Genomic DNA, 8,403 nt, shown 5'->3' with positions numbered 1-8,403 from the left:
GAGAGAGAGAGAGAGAGAGAGAGAGAGAGAGAGAGAGAGAGAGACTGCATAGCCTGGGACAGCAGGAACCAGGAGGGCTGTGGACTCACCTCAGTTTATTGCACTCTGAGACTTGAGTGGGCTGTGGAGAGCCCACATCTGTGTTACACATCAAGGCTATTTCAACTTTCCTTCTGCATGCATGTGTGCTTAGAGGCAATTCTCTTTCTCTTTTCAGTAATTGTCTAGGTCATTCTCCTTACTCTGCCCCACACTTCATGAAACTTAACAGCTGCCCCCAAACAAGCACTCCCTGCCTCTTGCCCGTGGGCATTGCTGAGGGACAGAGGGACATCACTGGAATCATTCACACTGGCTTGAGTGGCTTTGACACCTTTTAGCCACTCTGATAGCCAAATTGGGCCCCTCTGGCTGTACTACTTGCTGTTGATTGGAATACTGTTTCCTTTCCTGTAGCTACAAGCATCCTAACCAAAACAGAATCTAACCTGACATTAGGTTGGGAAAGTATCTGTCTAAGGTCATTCTGCATCTAACTGTAGCAATGTAGACTCCCTTTCCCGATCTCCTCTCATAATGAAGAAAACAGACATATTCTTTCCTTCTACAATACATGGGTTCGTCTGGGGAATAAAGAGGGACTCAGCGTGTAATTGGAATGAGCAGAGGCAGCCCTGTGAGGTTCAGAATAAACATTTGTGCCCATGTGGCTTAACCCCAGTCTACGACTCACTCTATTTGTGTATCATTCAGGGATTTATTCACTCACACAGCAGATAGCATCAGGCCATCGGAATATTTACAGAGTTCCTGCCGACAAGCTGCCCACATTCTTAGTGAGGTCACATACAGTACACAGATGTGAAGACACTGAGGTAAATAGCAACTACAGGAGTAAGCATTGGAGGAGTAAGCATTGGGCGCCACAGGAGGGGAGAGCCTCCGACACTGCAGACTCAAGGCAGCTGCATCGTTGGTTTTGTGTCCCAAGTGCTTTGCTGTGGTATTTACATTTATTAACCAACACACTTCCCTCTCGTCCCACTCAGAGAAGGCATCATTATTTCCATTTTACAGCTGAGCAAACAGAGGCTAAGAGATGAAAGGGAACTTTCCCAAGGTCAGAGAGTGTCAGATACTGGAGTCCGGGCATGGGCTCTTGAACCTACTCTGCATGAATGTTTGCTAGTGGGGTGACATTCGGAGCTCCGTTTTGCAAGATCGGGCAACTTGGTAAACTGGTTGCAGCTGGTGGATGGAATAACTGAGAATGGTTTGGCAGTTGGGAAAAGGCTTTTCAGGTGAGAGGGAACAGCCTGGGCAAAGCTAGAGAGAGAGAAGCTAAGAACAGCAGATTGTGTCTAAAGGCAAAGGCTTGGAGGCCGGTCTTCCTCCATGAAGCAGTCACAGAGAGAGTCTCCATCTCCTTCTTACACTCAGTCTTCTTGTTGCTGGGACAAAATATCTCACAGAAACAGCCTAACGGCTCATGGCTTCAGAGGGATTTGTATCCATCATGGCAGGGAAGGCATGGTGGTGTCCATGGCAACAGAGCCATGTGTTGGAGGGCTCCTCACTTGGTCCAGATTGGCCCTGGAGGTAGGTATGACTTTACAAGTCCATCCCTAGGGACCTACTCTGCCAGCTAGCTCTAGCTCCTCTCGTCTCTATGGCCTTTAAAATAGTGTTCCAAGCGGAGGTTCAAGCTTTCAAAATAGGAGGCTGTAGGAGACAGTTTAGTTTCAAATCATGGCGCCTCATAACCTGTCTTCCAGAACCACGAGCCAAATTCATATCTACTATTTATTAATTGCACTGTTTGTGTCATTCTGTTGCAAGGGTAGAAAACAGACTAAATCATGAGGGAATGAGGGGGTGGGGTAGGAGATTGAGTAGAAGGTCCGTGGACAGCCGCTGCTGTTGGGGGCGGTTCTACTTCATTCCCTCCCTTTGTGATCTCTGTCTCGATTTCTATGCACGCTCACTGAACACCCATCATGGGAGCCTGGAAACCCGAGCAGATGCATGGCAGCAGCAGAAGCAGCCCTACCATCCAGATGTCTGCAGGAGAGGAGAGGAGGTGGGACAGGCCGGTGGACAGCCTAGCCAATCATCACAGGAGGCATACCAGTCACAAAGTGACTGGGGGCTGATGTGCCTCTCTAGGAACACAGGGGCGGCCAAGTGTGGAAGAGCAAACATAGACAGCAGCAGCCCCTGTTTCTGAGAAGTCACAGATGACTTAGTGAGGGGAAGCTGTGAGGTGATGGTAACACCAAGTAAGCAAGGACACTGAGAAGGGAGAAAGTGCCATGGGCTTGACCTGACATTTGAGCCTGGCCTTCATTCCAGTCAGAATGGTCATATTTGAGTGCTATGTACAAGGTCTTAGAGGACATACCTTAAAAAGATGTGTATATGTGTGTATGTATATATTCAGAATATATTCATGTGTATGTGAATATATTTAATTTATACATAATTCATATATATATATATATATATATATATATAATTTGTGTATAATTTCCACACACAAACACACACATATATATGTATATTTATGTATGTATATGTGTGTGTATACAGATATATGTATGTGTATAAAGTTATATATATATGTATTCAGAATCTTTCATAGCTGTGTGTGATCCATACATGGAGCCCTATTTCTCTTTTGATAAAACTGAGGTCCAGAGAAGTAAATGACCTACTCAAGGTCATATAGCTGGCACAACTTGGGGACAATTCAGCTTTTAGGGCCCATGTTCTTTCCAAGAGAGCTCATGCCTCCACAAATAGCACGAGGCATGAGGGAACAACAAAGTCCATGCACCTGTGCACCATCTACTCTTAGCTACTTCCTTGGACCGCAGCCCGGAAAGTGCCCCATCTTGCTGTACCCTTTCAGTCTTGTAGGGGATCTCCGGGCTCTGGACTAATCCCATAGGAAGATTTAGTTACATGGGTTGGCTGGCCTCTCTGTAGGAGAACTGGTTAATCCTCCAAACTGCCAGTTGCATCTTAGCCTTGCTGATCAGAGTGGGGCTCTGATCCCTGTTCGGGGATCTTTGAAAAGTGAATGGCAGCAGTCACCCTGAAGCTTTCTCTGCAGTGTTCGTGTTCAAGGCTTAGGTAGGAAGCCGGACAAAGTTGTTGGCCCCAGGCAGTGAGGCATGCAAAAATGCGTGGGGGAGCTTCAAGCACTTGAAAAAAAAAAAAAAAAGGAAGGAAGGAAGGAAAGGGCATGGTCGTTGACTGAGTGTGGAGTGTGCTCACTGTGTTTAGGCTTTACAAGCATCTGAGAGAAAACATTACCCACAGGATCCAAGGCTGTGATGCCAAAGACTACAAGACCAGTCACCTCTCTGTCATTTCTCTTGCGGGAATACAAATCTCTTTCAAATGACACCAAGGCCTGGAGGTGGTATTTTGCCTAGGCTCCCCCCACCCAATCCTATTACTCCTGGTTTACACACAGAAAGGAAGTTGCTCAGAGGTCAAGCAAGGTCACAGAGTTAGTCACTAGTTCAATAGATCTTAAATTTAGGTCTTGGACTGCAGGGAAGTATGTGGTGGCCGGGTTGGGGGTGGGTGGCAGTGGAGAAGAATACTTCTAAAGCCACTGAACTCCTAAGAGGAAGCTGCAGTTGGTGGTGGTGGGGGCAGGTCCCAGCTTGACATATGGCCATGTTTATTGCCTGTGTCCCGTTCAGATGGGGTGGCAGGGAGCAGAGGGGCTCTTTTCCCCACATGTGGGTCTGAAAGCAGCTCTCTCAGAGACGCCTGCTGTTCTCATTCCTTTCCCAGGAGCTGGTCCATTGCTGGCACTTGAGTGCAGAGGCCATTCCTCAGAGAAAGGCTTCTTTCTCTCAGGAAGTGGAGTTTGCAGAGCTGCTGTCTCTTTGGCCACTTTGGCCCTGGCCATTGGGCAGAGCTACACCAAGAGATCAGTGGCTTCACAGCCAGGGAGTAGCTTCTGCATAGCTCCATTTGTAATAATTGTAATTATAATAACAATAATAGCTATACTAATTATTTTAAATTCTCCCAATATATTTTACTGAGTGCATTGTTGCTTTAGCAAAAAGTTTTTGGGTGTAGAGTTTTATCATTTAAAGAAATAGTGACTTAACCTCTCCCCCCAAACCCCCCAGGTTTTTTATGCTCCTTAAAGTGGGTTCCTTCCAATACTCACAGGGATTAGCAATGGACACATTCTGGGACCCAGCGATGAACATATCCTGGGACCCAGTGAAGGACACATTCTGGGATCCAGTGAAGGACACATCCTGGGATCCAGTGCGGGACATGTCCTGAGATCCAGTGATAGACACGGCCTGGAATCCAGTGAGGGACACGTCCTGGAATCTAAATTACATGGTAGATGCTGAGACTGTGGAGCTTGAGGAAGGGAAGTCACCAGGGAAGGAAAAGGATATCTCTTTAAATGGGGATGACATTGTCATTCTGAGCATGGGGCTGTCTTTGTCAAGGGCCCTGGCACCTTCACTGAGACCCCAGACCTCTGGGTCATTGGCTACAGAGTACTTCATTCCTGATGAATCCTGGCACTTGCTAGCTGTGTGACATTGGTGGGGCACTTAAACTTGACCTTCCTTACAGACAGTCCAGTTTACTTCCCAAACTGAGGTACTAAAGTTCCTGGTGAAGTGCATCACTGTGCTGGGTGAAGTGACATCAACCAATTAAAACCATGACATTCGCTAGTAAAGCACTTGCTTTGTTAGAGCACTAGTGGTGCGTGTGCATGTGCGTGTGCGTGTGCGTGTGCGTGTGCGTGTGCGTGTGCGTGTGTGTGTGTGTGTGGTGTTCTGATGGTGGCAGCAGTGGTGGTGGTTAGGGTAAATGCTGATAGTGTGATGGTATTGGTAAGTGGTAGGGCTGAATGTGTACTTCAGAAATGACACCTTGATATTCTCATTCCAGAAAACACAGCTATGGAGTAAAGATGCTCTTGGATTGTCAGGCTCTGTCTTAGGCTACTATTGACTACCTATTTTTTTTCTGGTGCCTTTTGCATGTTTAAAGATTCTTGAGAGGAAAAAATGTGGTAGACAACTTTCTCCTATATAATGAAGATAATACCCTCTCCCTTTAAGAGCAGTGATACAGGGGTTGTGTAAGAGGCCATATTCAGAGCCCCTCAAGGTTTGGTGATGAGCTCTTAGGTAGATCAAAGGCATCACCTGTGGGAGGAGAGGTTGCTCACGATAATTAAGCCTCCTCTCTGAACGTTGCTATTAAGATGGCCAGAAGTCTAGTCACAGACAAGAGAAAATATTTACGAAACACATGTCTGATAAAGAAGTTATATCCAAAGTATACACAGAGCTTGTGAACTCAACGATAAGAAAACAATTTAATCTAAATAGAGGCCTTATCAAGTGAGATACCAGAAAGGCAAATGCTTATGTGGATAGAGGAACAAAGTAATTTGTCATCAGGGAGTTACAAGATATCAAGACCATGAGGTATTGCCCTGCAACTGTTAAAAGCCCAACCCAGTGTGGAGCAAGTTTCAGGCACTGTTTGTGAATGAAAGTTGTGCTTCTAATGTTTAGCTATGAAGAAAAACATGGCCACTTCTTACAAAATTATTTAAATATACTCTCATCATGTGATGTAGCAATCGTATTTACAGATATGTCTCAACTGGTTTAAAACAGACCCGAAGAAAACCACATACTAGCTTCTTACTTTCATAATTAAACTGTGGGAAAATAGCCATACAATGTCCTGCAATAAGCAAACAACTAGACAAATTGGGACATTATGTAAAATGGAATATTATCTCCTCCTAGATAGGGTTTCTTCATTTCAGCCGTGGCTGTCCTGGAACTAGCTCTGCAGACAAGCTTGTCCTTGAACTCAAGAGATCCTCCTGCCTCTGCTTCCCAAGTGCTGTAATTAAAGACATGTACAACCATCACACAGCATATTTAATGATTTTTAAAAACTAAAAAACTATCAAGCTGTTGAACTTATTTTTTTTTCTGTTTGTACAGGGGTAACACACTGTATTAAATATGTAAGGCCTTACCTACGTGGGTTTGATTACAAAAACTAATAAAGTATTCTCTAAATGAAGAAAACTATCAAGTTATAAAAAGACAAAGCTAGATTACAGTACATGTTGCTAAATAAAGGGATCTTATTTGAAATGGCCACATACTGTATAACCCCACACATGTGGCTCTAGAAAAAGGAACACAACAGCCACAATAAAGAGTCAGTAGTTCCCAAAGACTGAATAGAAGGTATTTTAGTAGCAAAATGATTGTACATGGCTGTAAGTTTGTATGCATGGTAGTAGGCACTTATTAAACTAAGTAGTACACAACTAACCTTAAACTATCACATGTTAAACATCATTCAAACGTCTAAGTTTTTCAGAATAGATTATACAATGTGACAAAACAATTAAGATTTTTAAAAAATTTATTTATTTTGTGTTTCAGAACTTTGGCCTTCATGTACCAAGTACTTGCTTGGTATCCCAAAGGTCATAATTGGGCCTCAGATTTCCTGGAACTGGTGTTAGGGATGGTTATGAGCTGCCCGTGTGTGCTGGGATCAACCGTGGCTCCTCTAGAAGAGCAGCCAGTGCTTTTAGCTGCTGAGTCATTTTTCCAGCACTCCCATCCCCCAACATAGTATTATTTAAATGTATGTAAAAATCACAGTGAAGGTTTGCAGTGGGGAATAAAATATTGCTGTCTTAAGTAATTTTGGTGATGAATGAGGTCTACAAAATTAAAGGCAAAACAAATTGTGTTCAAGTCCTTGTTATAGTTTGACTCTGGAAGGTCCAGCACAGGTTCATGTCCAGAATGGCTTCTCCTTGGCTCTGGATGCTGTTTTGAAGAAGTCAGATCTAGCTGGCAGAGTAGGTTACTAGGAATAAGCTTTCTAGATGCTATGCCTGCACCCTCATTCTGGCCTGCTTTTCTGTCTCCTGGTCTATACCATACGACAGTTCCCACAAGCTCCCACAGGTATGGATTGGACTGCTCCCCTGTGATATGCCCTCCCCACTGTTATGGACTGCCTCTGAAACTGAGCCAAAATAAATCCTTCACACATTAAGTTGGTTCTGTCAGGTATGTTATCAGAATAGTGAAAGAAAAAAGAAAAAAAGAGTCAGTACAGAGATTTGGCATCAGAGAAGTGTTCTGGTACTGTGTTAAGCTGCCAGAAATAAATTGTAGTAAAGTATGGAGATACAGGCTAGAGAAGCTCTCTGATATTATTAGCAGAAATGAATAGGCAATTCTGATGGGAATTTGAATACCAGAATGCTGATAGAAATGTGGACAGTAAAAATTATGCTTGTGAGATTCCAGGTGGAATAAAGTCTATTGGGAACTGGGCTAAAGACTATTCATGTTACATTCTGGTGAAGAATATGTTTAAATTCTCTGTATGTCCTGAAAATATGGGTGAGAATAAATTAAAAAGTAATGGACTAACTTATTTGCTGGAGGGGATTTCAAGATAGCATAACCTGCAGGCTGTGGCATGGTTGTTGCTCATTACTTTTAATCAGCTTAGTAGTAAGAATAGAGAGCAAAGCAGAGAAACTGGAAAATTATGTAGAAAGGAGCTTGCAAGTGGCCAAAATCAGATACTAAAGTGAAGATACGATGGACATAGTTGCTAAAGAGATTAAGGTCATTAGGAGAACCAAGACTAAAGGAAATGTATACTGAAGGTGAGACTCTTCTCTCACCATAGGCTCCAGGGCACAAATATGCTAACCAAAGCGGTGCCCTGATAGGAAAGGACTGCCTAGAGAAATGTTTTTCCATGTCTAGGAGCTAGGCTATATCTTAAGCTCATAGTAGAACATGATGTTGTCCAAAGGATGCTGGTGTTACAAGCTTGAAGAATGAAAGAGACAAGAGAAAAGTCACTGAGGTCAAGACATGTGTAGGTTCAGATTTTCTTCAAGGAATTCCTGGGTGGGGAATGCCTATGTTTCACTGGGGACACTAGGATGTACATATACACGGTTATATATGTGTATTTATCTCATATGGGTATGAGATAAAGGAAAGTAATGATGAACATGTCAAATAAATGCTTAAAGGGATATCAATGGCCAAAGCTGGAGTAATTTGAACAACAAAATAAATAAAGCAGCACTGAATTATAATGCAAAATATGAAAATTATTTCTGTGTTTATACTGATATAATTCAATAACAGAGGGAAGACAACAGGAAGGGGATATATACAAATTTCCACACAACTGAGTTCCAAGCAATTTGTAGCTCTTCTGATTAAAGGAGTTGGAAAGTAATATGCACAGTGCACAGTGACTTCCTTCTGGAGACTACATCAGAGAGAGAGAGAGAGAGAGAGAGAGAGAGAGAGAGAG

The 8,403-nt window shown here is 43.4% G+C and overlaps 1 long non-coding RNA gene across 3 annotated transcripts in view; it reads right to left on the bottom strand.

The window, feature by feature from the left end:
- The window catches only part of LOC114637404, a 54,202-nt gene that overhangs the window by 39,719 nt on the left and 6,080 nt on the right, over positions 1-8,403 (bottom strand). Inside the window, exon 2 of one of the 3 annotated variants that reach the window (XR_003713750.1) lies at positions 4,199-4,371. The exons of the other annotated variants lie outside the window; for them this stretch is intronic. This is a non-coding gene — a long non-coding RNA (uncharacterized LOC114637404). The remainder of the gene's footprint in view (positions 1-4,198; positions 4,372-8,403) is intronic. 3 annotated transcript variants of the gene reach the window in all.

This window comes from Grammomys surdaster, unplaced genomic scaffold, assembly GCF_004785775.1.
Source record: "Grammomys surdaster isolate TR1022 unplaced genomic scaffold, NIH_TR_1.0 100, whole genome shotgun sequence".
Lineage (NCBI taxonomy): Eukaryota > Metazoa > Chordata > Mammalia > Rodentia > Muridae > Grammomys > Grammomys surdaster.
This window is presented reverse-complemented; position numbering and strand designations above follow the sequence as displayed.